The sequence below is a fragment of the Abramis brama genome (genome assembly GCF_963993115.1).
Source record: "Abramis brama genome assembly, chromosome: 7".
Classification (NCBI taxonomy): domain Eukaryota; kingdom Metazoa; phylum Chordata; class Actinopteri; order Cypriniformes; family Leuciscidae; genus Abramis; species Abramis brama.
In genome coordinates, this window is record NC_139969.1 from 28,331,935 (window position 1) to 28,348,514 (window position 16,580).

The following is a 16,580-nucleotide window of genomic DNA, read 5'->3' on the forward strand; positions in this document are numbered from 1 at the left end:
CAATCTGATCAGAACATGGACTCAGCGAGCGGCAGCCCGTTCCAGTCTGCTGTCGAACACCAGGGTGCCCTCCTGGGCAAACATGAGGAGGACATTTCCGCCTCCAGACACGCTGTCGAGACGCTGGCTGCTCAGATGTCCGATCTCTCCTGCCAGGTCCACAATATGCGCCTCCAGCCTCCAGCCTCCAGCCTCCCGCCTCACATGATTCTCACGACTCGCCGGAGCCACGGATTAATAATCCTCCAGTCTATTCGGGTGAGCCAACACAATGTCGCTCTTTCCTAACCCAGTGTGAGGTGGTGTTTTCCCTACAGCCCGTGACGTATGCGAAAGAGCGAGCTAAGGTCGCTTACGTTATCTCCCTTCTCGCTGGCCGGGCTCATGAATGGGGAGTGGCTAACTGGGAGGCGGAGACGGATTGCATCTTCAGCTTTTCGCTATTCAAGGATGAGATGATCCGGGTCTTCGACCGATCAGCCTACGGTGAGGAGGCTTCCGGCAGGGGAGACGCTCCATGCCTGATTTTTCTATTGAGTTCCGGACCCTCGCTACCACCTGTGGCTGGAATCAACCTGCATTGGTTGCTCGATTTATGGAGGGCCTCAATCCTGAGTTGAAGGACGAGATCCTCGTCCGGGAGGTTCCCACTCGGCTCGACGATTTCATCGACCTGGCTATTCGGGTCGAGAAACGGTTCGATCTACGGCGCAGAGCTCGCCGCATGGAGGTCGCTCTCTTTTCTACGCCCCCTGCCAATTACATTCCTTCAACCGCAAGCACGGATCCCGAGCCCATGCAGCTTGGAGGACTTCGGATCTCTCCTAAGGAGCGCGAAAGGAGGATTTCTAATCACCTCTGTATGTATTAAGCAGCCGCCAATCATTTCGTCTCTTCATGCCCGGTAAAAGCCAGCGCTCGTCAGTAGGCGGAGGGTTACTGGCAAGCGCCATCACCAAGGTTACACCTCCACGCTCTTGCACAACACTACCGGTGCTTCTTCATTGGTCCAGTTCGTCAGTCGCCTGCTCTGCCTTGATCGACTCTGGGGCAGAGGGAAATTTTGTTGATGAGGAATGGGCGGTTCAGCAAGGTATTCCCCTCACACACTTAAGAGACTCCACCCACCTTTTCGCCCTAGATGGCAGTTCCCTTCCTAGAGTACAGAAAGAAACTATTCCATTGACTCTTACCGTTTCTGGTAATCACAGAGAGACAATTTCCTTTTTAATTTTTCGATCTCCTTATACTCCTGTAGTTTTAGGCCATCCTTGGCTTAAGCTCCATAATCCTCACATTGATTGGTCCAAGGGATCCATTTTGTCGTGGAAGTTGTCATGTCATGTTGAATGTTTAGTTTCTGCTGTTCCCCCTATTTCTGCTGTTTCTGTTTTTCAGGAGGAGGCGGGGAATTTGTCTGGAGTACCAGAGGAGTATCACGATTTGCGAGGGGTTTTCAGTCGCTCCCGAGCCACTTCTTTCCCCCCTCACCGCCCGTACGACTGCAGTATTGATCTTCTCCCGGGGACCACGCCCCCACGGGGAAGACTCTACTCCCTCTCGGCCCCTAAACGGGAAGCGTTAGAAAATTATCTGTCCGAGTCTCTTAACGCCGGCACCATTGTTCCGTCCTCGTCTCCTGCCGACGGGTCTTTGCATGCCTGCATAGATTATCGGGGGCTGAATGACATCACTGTTAAGAATCGCTATCCCTTGCCACTGATGTCATCGGCCTTCGAGATCTTGCAGGGAGCAAAGATTTTTTCCAAGCTCGATCTCTGTAACGCCTATCATCTCGTACGAATTAGAGAGGGGGACGAGTGGAATATCGCCTTTAACACACCCCTTGGGCACTTTGAATATAGGGTTCTTCCATTCGGGTTGGTCAACGCTCCCGCCGTCTTTCAGGCTCTTGTCAATGACGTCCTTCGGGATATGCTCAACATATTCGTTTTTGTCTATCTCGACGACATATTCATTTTCTCACCCTCTTTCCAAGTCCACGTTCAACACGTTCGCCGTGTCCTCCAACGCTTACTTGAGAATCGACTCTTTGTCAAGGCTGAGAAATGCTCCTTTCACGTGTCCTCTGTAACGTTCCTCGGCTCGGTCATCTCTGCAGAGGGGATCAGTATGGATACAGCTAAGGTCCAGGCTGTTGCCGACTGGCCCGTCCCTGATTCTCGTGTCTCGTTACAACACTTTCTCGGTTTTTCTAATTTTTATCGTCGTTTTATACGCAATTTTAGCCAAGTGGCCGCACCGCTTACCGCCTTAACCTCAGTTAAGTCCAGTTTTAGATGGTCAGAATCAGCTCAAGAGGCTTTTGACCTTCTAAAAACTCTCTTTACCTCTGCGCCCATTCTTCTCACTCCGGATGTCACGAGACAGTTTATTGTCGAGGTCGACGCTTCTGAGGTGGGGGTAGGAGCCGTTCTTTCTCAGCGGTCAGCCTCTGATGGCAAGATACACCCGTGCGCATACTTTTCTCATCGACTCTCTCCCGCAGAACGTAATTACGATGTCGGTAATCGCAAACTGCTCGCCATCCACCTGGCTTTGGGTGAATGGCGACAGTGGCTAGAGGGCTCCACTGTCCCTTTTATCGTCTGGACTGACCATCGTAATTTAGAATATATCCGTTCCGCCTTCTCCATCTCTTACCGCCTTGGCTCTAAGAACGTTAAGCCTGACGCGTTGTCTCGTCTCTTTGATTCCTCGACCACCGTCACATCCCAGGAGGAAATTATTCTTCCCGGTCGTGTGGTGGATACTACGGTTTGGGGAATCGAGAGACAGGTTAAGCGCTCTCTTTCTCATGTCGCCACCCCACGAAACTGCCCCAGGGGCTATCTTTTTGTCCCGATGCCTACACGCTTGGCCATCCTTCAGTGGGGTCATTCATCCAAATTAACTGCCAATCCCGGCGTCCGATCGCATTTATCCGTCAGCGTTTCTGGTGGCCAACCTTAGATCGTGATGCGTGTCGTTTCATCGCCTCCTGTTCTGTCTGTGCCCAGACCAAGGCTGGTAATTCTCCACCAGCTGGTCTGCTGCGTCCGCTACTGGTTCCTACTCGTCCGTGGTCCCATATTGCTCTCGATTTTATTACCGGTCTCCCTCCATCGGCCGGTAATACCGTCATCCTGACTGTAGGCGATCGTTTCTCTAAGTCTGCTCACTTTATTCCACTCGCCAAGCTCCCCTCTGCCAAGGAGACAGCCCAGATTATGGTTAATCATGTGTTCAAGTTACATGGGTTGCCCACCGACGTTGTTTCCGATAGGGGGCCGCAATTCGCCTCGCAGTTTTGGAGAGAGTTCTGTCGCCTCATTGGAGCTACCGCCAGCCTTTCCTCGGGCTTTCACCCCCAGACTAATGGTCAGGCCAAACGGGCCAATCAGATTGTCGCCCGCATTCTTCGCAGTCTAGCCTATTGTAATCCTGCGTCCTGGGCTGAGCAGCTCCCCTGGGCAGAATATGCTCATAACTCTCTTCCATCTTCTGCCACGGGTCTCTCACCCTTTCATTGTTGTCTCGGTTATCAGCCCCCTTTATTCCTGTCACAAGAAACCAATTCTAACTGCCTGCCCGTTCAAGCTTTCATCAGTCGTTGCAAGCGAACTTGGAGGAGGGTAAGATCTGCTCTTTGTCGTTCGAGAAGACGCATGAGCATCACAGCCAACAGGTCTCGCGTCAAGAGTCCTCGCTATGTTACTGGTCAGAGAGTGTGGCTTTCCACTTCCAATTTACCTCTCCAGTCCGAGTCTCGTAAACTGGCACCCCATTTTATCTGACCATTCCGCATAGTCAAGATCATTAACCCTGTCGCCGTCAAGCTTTGTCTGCCGTCTAATCTTCGTTGTGTTCACCCAGTATTTCACGTTTCTTGTCTTAAGCCCGTTAATCGCTCGCCCTCTCGCTCCTCGTACTCCGCCGTTCGTATTGAGGGCTCTCCCGTCTACACTGTCCGCAAGAGGACATGCACCGTCGTGGTTGTGGGCATCAATATTTGGTCAATTGGGAGGGGTATGGTCCTGAGGAGAGAAGCTGGGTTTCCCCCCGGGACATCCAGGACCCCTCGCTCATTGATGATTTCCTCCGGTCTTGCCAGAGAACCCCCTCGGGAGCACCAGGAGGCGCGCATTAAGGGGGGTGGGGGGGGGGGGGGGACGGGGGGGGGGGGGGGTACTGTCATGATCCTGCCTCTTTCTCTGTCTCCCTCTGCTGGTCACACACACACACAATTCACCATCACGCTCTCACTTTCATTACTGACAGCTGTTTTCACTTTCCATTATGCTCATTCCTCTCCACCTGTTCCTTATCTTCTCTCATTATCTTGGCTTCTTCTAACCCTCTCTTTCCCTGTCTTGTTGTCAGATTGTTTGATGTCTCAGATGCTCATTGACCAGAGTTTTTTCACTATCCTGTCCTGTTCTGTTCTGTCCTGTCTGTTCTACGGAATAACTGCTACTGCTGGAATTACTCTGTGCTCGTCATTGTACATCCACAGAACCTTCCTGCTTGAGGCTGAAGCTAGTTACCTGCTCGGTGCTCGCCGCCTGTATCCTGCTCCGTCTGTTTCTCCGTGATTCACGAGAACCGCTGCTTTATCAGCCTTCTGTTCATCCCTGCCACAGAGGAGATTTGTGTTCACGTTATATTACCAGTTTACTGGTTTCTTTGGTTTGCTGCTTGTTATTGAACTTTCAGTTTGGATTACCTGTGGTCAGACTTCTGTTTCTATTAAAGAACTGTGATTGTCGCTCTAGCTTTTGAGTCCTCTCTTACCGCATCACAATATCGTTCAAAGATTTGGGGTTAAATGTTTTTGTGTTTTTGAAAGAAGTCTCTTATGTTCACCAAGGCTGCATTATAGTTTGATCAAAAATGCAGTAAAAACAGTAAGATTAAACAGATTGAATAAGATTAACAGTAAGATAAAATATGATTATAATTTAAAATAACTTTTTTTTAAATGTAATTTATTCCTGAATTTTCAGCATCATTACTCCAGTCTTCGGTGTCACATGATCCCTCAGAAATCAAACTATGATGATTTGCTGCTCAAGAAAAATGTATTATTATCATGGTTGAAAACAGTTGTGCTGCTTAATATTAATTGTGGAAACCTTTTTTCAGGATTCTTTTTCAGGAACGTTCAAAAGAACAGAATTTATTAAAACTAGAAATATTTTCCTAACATTATTCCTGTACTGACTTTTGATCAATTTAATGCATCCTTGTTGAATAAATGTAGGCTATTCATTTCTTTCAACAACAACAACAAAAAATCTTTCTGGCACTAAATTATTTGAAAAACTAGATTACAAAATCTCATATAAAACATTTTATTGCATTGCTGAATTTTTTGAAGAAGCAGATTTTTGAATGTTATCAGTGTTTCATTGTGTATGTAAAGTCACTTTGTGACGTCATCAAATATAATCTACTTTAATGTAAAAAAAAAGAAAAGAAAAGAAAAAAAGAGTTATTTATATTGAGCAACTCAGTTTTTCACAAGAAATTGGTAATGAAAGTAGTCAGTGCTGTAGTTGCTATAGATGCCGCTGTGTCTCTCGAGACTAAACTGAGTTTGAGTCTTGGCTCACGGTCCTCTTGCTTTCTCAATGTTTCCTGTCTCTCCTCCTTCTGTCCTGTCTTATAGAAGCCAAAAATATAACTTTAAAAGAAATTGGTCAGTTAGTGCGTACATTTCTTCTCCGCCAACGAAAATAGTTCCAAAAGAAACCAACGCATCAAGTTTCCTTTCGAGAGGTCTCTCCTATTGCATAAGTAGCTTACGCTATGGGAAAACTCCTTTTCTTGAGAATATTGAAGCCAAATTTTAAAACGCAGTGCAGCTGCACAGCATACACAGACCGCAACTGCACAAACCTATGACGGGGCGGTTCAGATGCGTAAACCAATCAGGGCACTTCACGCCCTGACGCGTCAGAGCCCACCAGAATGGCCGTGGCCAAAGGCTAAAAATTTAGCCCATCATCCGTCTGGGACTTCAGGTTAAAATCGACTGAAGCAATCCCTTGATCAAAGCACAAGCACGGCGAGTTACGCAATACTTGTTCCCTCATCTCGGTTACGTTAGTAAGAGACGTTCCCTTTCAATAGGTCTCTCCTATTGCATAAGTATAGCTTACGCTATGGGAACCCCCTTCAAAACGCTGTGCGTGCTTAATTTCGCTCTAATATTAGCCCGAGGCAAGATGCCTGAGGCCGTAAAAAGTAAAGTATGAACCCAATAAGCCAGTCAGTGACGGGCTTCATAAGAAAAACAAGGAGTGGGCCTAATGAGGGCCAAACCCTAATAATGACATATATAATATGTATATATATATGGGAACCGTAGTTCGTGTTAAAAACAGAACCAGATATTTATCGGGCCCAAGTTTTATGGGTCCAGGCTCCGTGTAGCGCACCAGCCAGAGAACACCCTCCACATCTGAGCGTAGAGGCACCTAGTTGAGGGCGCCCTTGCTTCAGTGATGGTTTTCAGCACTCTATCCGGGAGACACCAGGGTACGCGTTGAGGGGCCATACATGAAGGCCCCACAAATCGGGACAGGGATGCCAGATTTTCCCGTTCGCCTGCGTGAGGAGATCTCTCCTCAGCAGAATTGGCCATGGGGCAATTGGTTGTGTCAACTGGAAGAACCATAACTGGGTCTTCCAGAGAGGGGCTATTAATAGCACTGCACACTTGCTTTCCCTGATCCGTTCAATGACCTGTGGTAGCATCATGACCGGAGGAAATGCATATAGAGGGCGGCTCGGCCATTCGTGGGCAAGCTCGTCCCTGTTCTTTGAGAAAAATATTCGGCAATGAGCCTTGTCTTCTGAGGCGAAGAGGTCGACCTCTGCCTCGCTGAAGATGCTCCATATTAGCTGAACCGTTAGAGGGTGGAGAGACCATTCCCCTGGGGGAACGTTGTCTCTGGACAGCATATCCGCACCCTGGCACAGAATGCCTGGCACAAGCGCTGCGCAGGTTGTGCTGAGTCCATGGATGAGACTCCTGGTCATGGCGTGCAGGTTGTTCGACCTGAGGCTGCCCTGGTGATTTACGTAAGACACCACTGCCATGTTGTCCGTTCGGACCAGGACGTGGTAGCCTTTCAAATATTGGAGAAAGGCTTTCAGTGATAGAGCAACATAGTCTATCACTATGCCCAGAAAAGAAATATTCTGGCTCTTGGAAATGTTGATCCTGAGACCCAGGCATTCTAGATGGCTGAGGAGCCAGGATCTGTGATTTATCAACTGTGCCTCTGATTGAGCTATAACCAGCCAATCGTCAAGGTAGTTTAGTACTCGCACTCCCCGCTGTCTCAGGGGGGGTAAGTGCCGCATCCTTACACTTCGTAATGTACGAGGTGCCAGCGATAGGCCGAATGGTAGTACTGTGTGCTGGTAAACCTGCCCCTCAAGGCGAATCTCAGAAACGGCCTGTGATGAGGCGATGTTTGGATATGAAAAAGTATCTTTCAGATCCTCTGAGAAAAACCAATCCCCCGGGCAAATTTGCACAAGGATTTGTTTGGCTTCATCTGCGCTTGTTCAGGTGTCTGAGATCTAGGATGGGCCGGAGGCCGCCATCCTTCTTCGGAACGAGGAAGTAGCGGCTGTAAAAGCCTGACTCGCTTTGTGAGGGGGGGACTGCTTCGACAGCACCCTTTTCCAACAGTTTGAGCACCTCGGTGCGAAGAACGTGTGCAACGTCCTTTCTCATTCTCGTTTCGACCACAGCTGAAAAGCGTGGGGGTCTGCGAGCAAACTGTAGCGAGTAGCCTCGTTTTATTATGTTCAACAACCATTCTGATATACCGGGGATAGCCTCCCAGGCCTTAGCCTGTATAGCTAGGGATTGAATAAAGGCTGGAGACGTGCCGCTGTGAGATAGGGACCCGATCGTCCGGCCGTCTTGCGCTTTTAATGCCGTGTGAACAGCGCTCATGAGCGGGGGCGCGCGCTTACAGAGGGCACACCCGTTATCACGTCTTCAGCGTGAGCTAGAGGGAAAACTGATGTAGGAACAGTTTTAATGTGTAGTGGTGCGTACTTTACAGTGGGCACACAATCTACATTTATTGTCTCTTCCACGCTGGCTGAGGGGGGAGAGTTAATACAGTGTTGGCAGTTTTTGTGTGTAGGGGTGCATGTTGAACAGCAGGCACACACGCTACTTTTATTAAACTTCCAGTGTGAGCTGGGGGAAAGTTTGAGACTGTGGAAACAGTGTTTGAGTGTAGGGGTGCATACATCACAGTAGGCACACACGCTACGTTTATTAAACTTCCATCGTGAGCTGGTGAAAAGTTTGAGACTGTGGAAACAGTGTTTGAGTGTAGGGGTGCGTGTTGAACAGCAGGCACACGCGCTACATTTATTAAACTTCCAGACTGAGCCGGGGGAAAGATTGGAACTGTGGGAACAGTGCTTGTGTGTAGGGGTGCATACATCACAGTAGGCACACACACTACGTTTATTAAACTTCCAGCGTGAGCTGGGGAAAAGTTTGAAACTGTGGGAACAGTGCTTGTGTGTAGGGGTGCGTACTTCGTAGTGGGCACGTAACCTACATATGACACAGACAGAAAAAAGCTTTATTTGCATCGCCGTAAAACCGGTGTCTGTTTGCAGGTGAGCGTGTTTTGTAACAGGCCCATTGACTGCAACATCGACATTTCCAGCCACCTGAGAAGAGGGGACTGGGGAATGTGGAACAGCTTATGTTTGCAGGGGAGCATATATTGCTGGGATTACATGGGAGGCGGGGTCAAAGTTGAGCCCGACCACCAAAGAGAGTGAGTCACGTGGGGGCGGGGCCGGTTTGAGCTCGTTCACTTTGGTGAAAAGATTCAGAACAGCCGAGATTCGAACTCGGGTCTCTGGCATGAAAGTCTCAGATTCCACCACTGAGCCACAGAAGGGGTGAGAATAAGCACAGGAGAATAAAGTCTGTCTCTGTAAAAAGTGAGTCACGTGGGGGCAGGGCCAGCGTGGGCTCATATGTTTAAACGCTCATAAATACTGTTGGTGTATTTGGCCGAGCAGTGGTTTGGGTGGCTCGCCAATGTATTAGATTTCTCCAATACATAAAATAAGTAAGCTTGACCAGAGTTCTTGTGGGGAGAAGAATTTATTGAAGGTTTGTAGTGTAGCAGTCCTTCAGCAGTGATGTTAGCATGTCGCCCTTCAACAATCTTAACCCAAAGTTCTGTTTTTGAGACAGAACTTTATACATGAAGACATAGCCTATGGGCTACAAACAATAGAAACCTGTTAGGACCTCCCACAGGAGATCGATCTAACTTGCTAATCCACTCTGAGCAATGCTGATTCTTTTTATTCATTCACACCAATCAGTTTCTATGGGCTATACATCTGAATGGGCCATTCATCTGTATGGGCCATTTGGCACACACCTTTGTAGACACAGACAGAGTGGTTTACATCTGATACATAGTCACAATGTAAATTAATCTGATGACTGAAAATACAAAATCTTTCAATACTCAAGCCCTGCCATGTGAACGGGAGGGCGCGAGGGGCGGGTTCGCTTTCTGTACATAAGAAAGCTGGCCGCGAGCTCAGAGAAGAGAACAGCATAATTTTTTCTGCCGCCAGAGCCGGGATTCGAACACAGGTCTCTGGCGAAAAAGCCTTAGAATTCACCACTGAGCCACAGGGGAAATTACATAAGCTTTCAGTTATCATGAGCACAGAAGAGAGCGTCATGTTTTGTGTCGTTGTTTATTTGCAGGTGTGCATGTTTTATAACAGGCTCATTTGCTGCAATATTGACATTTCCAGCCGCCCGAACTAAACAGGGGACTGGGAAATGTGTGAGAAATGGAGGTTGGTCCGGCCTCGGCGGGACTAAAACACTCTCTTTCCTCCTTTCGCCGGTGAGTGACGCAGATTTGAAAACTCACTTAGTGTCCGTCTAGGTCATGCAGAGAGCTTGAGAGGGCTCTGCGTGACGCGAGGGCGGGGTAGCTTTCTTGAACGGCCAAGACTCGAGCTCAGTTTAGTCTCGAGCAGAGATGGGGGACTCGAGTCACATGACTTGACTCGAGTCAGACTCGAGTCGCAAATTTAAGGACTTGAGACTTGAATGACTAAATTAAGAAAATGACTCGACTTGACTTTGACTTGAGATCCAATGACTCGAGACTTGACTTGACTTGAACTGTATGACTCGAGAATGACTTGATATACATTTTTATATAAATCATCGCAACATCAATTGATGAACAAAATGAAAGCAACGGAACCATTGACGCCAGTCATCAGATTCTGCGCGATTGCGTGACGCTGCACAAGCCCAGAAAAAACATACATCGCGGTGAGCGCGGCAGCACGCTGAATACAAAAACATCTCCCAGCATCGTTTCTTTTTGGATATAAACACTAGAAATTGACCATATTCATACAAGAAGATTTGCTGTATGCATAATAACTGGCAAGGGATATCGGACGACCATCACAACCTAGAACACTCGAACTTCATTCACCATGTCTAAAAGTAAGCTATGGCTTCTTTAACCTGTTTGTTATAGTTAATTTGATTATCTTTAAATCTAGAGAGAATATTGGTCAAAACAGCATGCCTCTTTATACACATTATGTTTTCAAATGTAGCTTAATGTTGTCAATATTCAAATGATAATTAATGATGGCATATGTTTTGTATAACATTTGCCACATTTCTTTCAAATCATGCTTTAAAGCCAAATATGTTGTTCTTTCCAATGACAAAAAACTACAGAAAACTGTTAATGTTTTGTCGTGTTTTATGTTTCTCTTAAAGCAGGGTTAGATGTTATCAGGGGGTTGGGGGCAAAATGCCAGCAGAATTAATATGCACCCAAAATTCAAATGTGGTGGAAAAATTGCCCTAGAATGAGTTATTTTTATAATTATAACATATGATATTAAAAAATATTTCCAGGATATTGGTGCGATTGCAAATGTGACAATGATTTTATAAAACAGTTCAGTAAACAAAGAGTGAATATTGTGATGTGACATTTTAGACATAATATTCCAAATATTCTCTGTTTTTGCTCTATTTCTCCAATGACAATAGTTCCAAACAAGCCACAGAAAGAGTTATGCGTATTTGTGATTCAGTGACCTAGTTGCTTAGTTCCAGAATGGATTCCAGATTTTTTAGATTTTTATTGTAGTACCCACTCAGCTGTATGTGGACAATGTTGCAAATAAAACCATAGTCCACAACTTCTGTAGTTTTAACTTATTTTAATATATAAATTCAGTGAAATCATCAAACGTTTGTATGACTTGCCAGTGACTTGTGACCTAAGCTACGACTTGACTTGACTTGCTTTTCACAAAATTGACTTGGACTTGCTTGAGACTCGAAGGTTAAGACTTGAGACTTACTTGTGACTTGCACATGTGTGACTTACTCCCACCTCTGGTCTCGAGACACAGCGGCATCTATAGCAACTACAGCACTGACTACTTTCATTACCAATTTCTTGTGAAAAACTGTAAGCTACTCAATATAAATAACTCTTTTTTTTCTTTTCTTTTCTTTTTTTTACATTAAAGTAGATTATATTTGATGACGTCACAAAGTGGGTTTACATACACATTGAAACACTAATAACATTCAAAAATCTGCTTCTTCAAAAAATTCAGCAATGCAAGAAAATATGTTTTATATGAGATTTGAAATTATACTGTTTTGTAATCTAGTTTTTTAAATAATTTGGGGCCAGAAAGATTTTTTATTGTTGTTGAAAGAAATGAATAGCCTACATTTATTCAACAAGGATGCATTAAATTGATCAAAAGTCAGTACAGGAATAATGTTAGGAAAATATTTCTATTTTTAATAAATTCTGTTCTTTTGAATGTTCTATTTATCAAAGAATCCTGAAAAAAGGTTTCCACAATAAATATTAAGCAGCACAACCATGGTTTTCAACCATGATAATAATAATACATTTTTCTTGAGCAGCAAATCATCAATCAATAGTTTGATTTCTGAGGGATCATGTGACACCGAAGACTGGAGTAATGATGCTGAAAATTCAGGAATAAATTACATTTTAAAACGGAAAAAAGTTATTTTAAATTGTAATCATATTTCACAATGTAAATGAATCTGATGACTTAATCTTATTTAATCTGTTTAATCTTACTGTTTTTACTGCATTTTTGATCAAACTATAATGCAGCCTTGGTGAACATAAGATACTTCTTTCAAAAACAGAAAAAAAGAAAAAAACTCATTGCTCTTCACTAACTTTAGTAACTTCAATGTGTGTGTGTGTGTGTGTGTGTGTGTGTGTGTGTGTGTCACACAGACGGGAGATTCACAGACGTGAGAGCCAGTAACGCACTGCATTCTCTTTTGTGTCTTGTCGTGCTTGAATGGTTTAAAAGCATTTGTATGAATAAGAGTGTAAACATTATGTAACACTAGCTAAAGGATGACGGGAAAAATTGGATGCTGTGTTAATTGCATATAATATATTAACACGTTAAACTGAAAAAAATAAATGCATGCGTAAACGCATTAATTTTGACAACCCTAATAAAAAATTTAAAAAATAGAATAAAATATTTAAAATATATACCCTATTTATGTTGTTTCTACATTAATTTGGAGATTCAATGTGAAATGATGTATTACAAAATAAAAAATATATTGCAAAGTTAGGTGTGATTAATCACAGAAAAATGTGCAACAAAACAGTCTCAGTAGCTAACATACCTTTGTATTGACATGTGAACACACACTAGCAGTTAGGGATATGCAAAACTACTATTTTAAATAAACATGGGTTATCTGAATGGCCAATCGATTAGTCAGCCTTAAGGAACCACTTAACAATAGACCTTTCGCAAAGACCCGCCCCCTTTAGTTACTGTTGCTTTGACTGACAAGCCACGCCGCTCTCACGCCACACCATGTTCACACTCTTTAATGTGCCTGACAGATCGCTGTAGAGCCTCAGTTAAAGCTGCTCGTGAACCAATCATCTCTTCCTTCTAGTTAATTTACAGCATCAAATAAACATGAATGAACATAAGAAGGAATGTTGTTTCAACCGTGGAAAGACGTCAGTACACACCGTTTTTCAAGTTCAAATCCTCCAATCTACTAACTCTCCTGACTGCTTTGTCGGACAAAAATGGCGGATTCGCCGGATGGCGGATTATGATTGATCAGATCGCCTGTCAATCAAACTCCCTGCGAAGGGTCAATTGGGGTCTATCAGAGCCAGATTAGATGCTTTTTTAAGTAGGGCATTCAGACTGGACATGTTATTGTGCTCAGAAACAATTGGCTAATATTTGCTATTTTGATATTTAGCCGATTCACAGAAATCGAGCACACATTTCGAATGTATGCATGTTTTTGTATTTATTCAGTCACACCCACCCTTTGTCACTGGACTGGGACTCCTTCACTGGTTTCGCAGGGGCTTTCTCTTTCTTCTTCAAGTACTCTTTCAGCTTTTCAGCCCGGTCTAAATATTCGGCACATTTGGCCCGGATACTTTGTTTGGCCTTATCACCCTGTGCTTCATCTTTGTAAAAAAATAAAATAAAAATAAAAAGAGTTAAAGATATAAAAAACCTTCCCTGTTGTGATGTATTCTGCTTAACATACTGATAAATTAGAATGTGTAAGTAACAATCAAACTATTACAGTCTGGACACAAACAAATAATATGACAGGAATAATATAGTTTTTAAAAAGCTAAAATCATTCTTCTTGATGGATGATATTTAATTTCTGCTGCATACTTACATTTGACAACATGTAGGAAATATTGAATTGCATGCTGATATAAACGCAGGGCCTCTTCATAGTTTTCGGCCTTATCCTCCTGAGATGCCTTACTGGCCAGATCTATAGCTTTCTGTGTGGGAAATATCATAGCATTGTTTCAGAATGGGTTTGAGGGGAAAAATGCAATGTGGCTGTTAATTAATTAACGCAGTTTTATTGTCTTAACATTGAATGTATGGAGGATTTCAATTATGGTAATATGAAAGCACATAAATTAAGACACTTCAGCAAACCCTCATTCTCAAACCAACGAAAGTGATGGATGTGACATCAGTCCTCCAAGAAAAACTATAATGCTTAGGAATACACCAGAACTGTGAGTCTAAAATTAATAATAGGCGTATTCATAAACACAAAACTAAATTTAAATCTAAACTTCACAATAGACAATGGTCAAACCCAAACGTATCGTTAGCTCATATGATCTTAACCTGATTTATTAACGTTCAAAATGGCATTTATAATCTCACGTACAATCAATTAGGCCTGATTACGAACATAACAGGTTTGTAACTTCTTTAACAAGTTAAAGAAATCGTGATGGGTGCTAGTAAGAGATGAGCGATCATTTCGCCATGTTTACTACAAAATCATTGCTTTCAAATGTATGAATTTACAAATCGTTCAAGACTCAGTATTTATCTTACTTAAATCTGTAAGTTAACATTCTTGCTGTCAGTTGAAAAACTATGAGCTAATTTGTTTGCTAATTAACTTACCTGTAACGTTTCATGCTTGCAGTGTGTTGATTTATACTTCTGCGTCGGACCTACGCCGGAGCCTCTACGCTGTGTATGCGGTGCGTATTTTTTTCCGTACCCATAGACAAGCCTCTTTGGCGCGCCCTGAAAAAAACACCTCTGGTTTCAGGAACAAAAATAAAGGGAGTTGTTCTACGAAATAGAAGTTGTTGTCGTAATATTAACGATTATTGTGGGTACATTTGATTGTAAGCTATTGAAAACAATTCATTGGGGAGACTGAGACTAGCTGGAATCTATAATCTATAGGCTATCTGAGCAACTATAAGGTTTATAGTCAAAGGTCCAAATGCTTGTTTTCTTTAGTGGTTTTGTGTTGATGTTGGTTTCAAGCACTTGATATTCTTCATATTTTTTATATTTTTCTAATATCTATTGGGTAAATAAGTGAACACAATAAAACCACACTGACTAATTTTCAAACATTTCATCAGATGAAAATTACATGCAGATTTTCAAACATCAGGACAGAAGATATTATTTTTAATCCAATTTAATAATGTAATGTTTGCCAAAAAACGTTGTGTGTATATATATATATATATATATATATATATATATATATATATATATATATATATATATATATATATATATATTATACAGTACAGGTCAAAAGTTATTACTTTTATTTTATATTTTTGAAAGAAGTCTCTAATGCTTATCAAGGCTGCGTTTATTTTATCAAAAATACAGAAAAAATATTTAGAAAATATACAGAAATAGTATTACAACTTAAAATAACCACTTATGGCAATAACCCCTTAACCAGCATACCTTTCTAAATGATCATGTCTTCCAGCATGATCTTTCCGAATTTCTAAGTTGTCACACAAAATAAAAGTTGGACTGGACATTTATATTCAATACACAAAGAGACTGTGATAATTTGATAGTAACCTCTTTCTTAACGAGATAGTCTCGGAGCTCTTCTGCTCTGTCGAGATACTGCTTACACTTATCTCTGATCTTCTGATTCTCTTCCATACCCTGTGGTTCACCTGTATGGAAAACAAAGGGTTACATTTGCAAGAAAATGGCAAGACACCATTGTAAATTGTATATATTATGCACTCACATTTTAATATATGCAGAAAATATTTCACTGCATGTTGATAAGATTTAAGAGCCTCCAAATAATTTCCATCCTGGTCCTCCTGTGAAGCTTTGTTGGCTATAGCTATAGCTTTCTGTGAAATGAAGCATGTGCAATTTGCTTATATTGACTCATTATAACCTGACTTTTGTACATTTAAGACATTTTTGAGACACATAATCACAAGGTGAGTAAGGTACTGTCAGGGTCCCACTTTTTGTCACTGTTTAATGTTTCCTTTTTTGTCTTGTGTCTGAGCACATGGCTCTGTCTTTGTTTGTGTTTACCATGTGCTCCTCTTGTCCTGCCTCCTTGTTTCCTGTTACCACGACCCCTTGTTTAGTCCACGTCTTGCCCTCATTTCACTAATTGTGCTCACCTGATCCTCATGTGCTCTGGTCCCTTTATATTGTGCCTCTTTCCCTCATGTCTTTGCTGGTTTGCTTGCCTTTGTATGGTTAAACATAGTTCCTGTTCTAGTCGAGTATTTGATCTATTCTAGCAGTAGTGTATCCTTTTGATTTTTCCTTCAAGTCTTGTTCTAGTTAGGTTTTGTTTTTTCTCTTTTAGTTTTATTTCTTTTCTAGGTTATCTTCTCCAGTTTCTAGTTCCCAATAAGTTTGTTCTTTTGTTTTATTTATTTTTTGATTGCAAGTTCCATTCGTTTTATTCCTAGCTCTTTTCTTTTTCCTCTCTAGTCTTCGTTCTGTTTTAGTTTTAATTATTTATTTGCCTATTTAATTATACTCTTGTGCCTTGTCTGTTTATCTTGTCTTTTGTTGTTCATTGTGAGTCTTGTTTGTTCCTGCCCTGCCTTGCATCCTGAGATTTACTGGCCATTGACCCCCACTGTCTGTCAGCT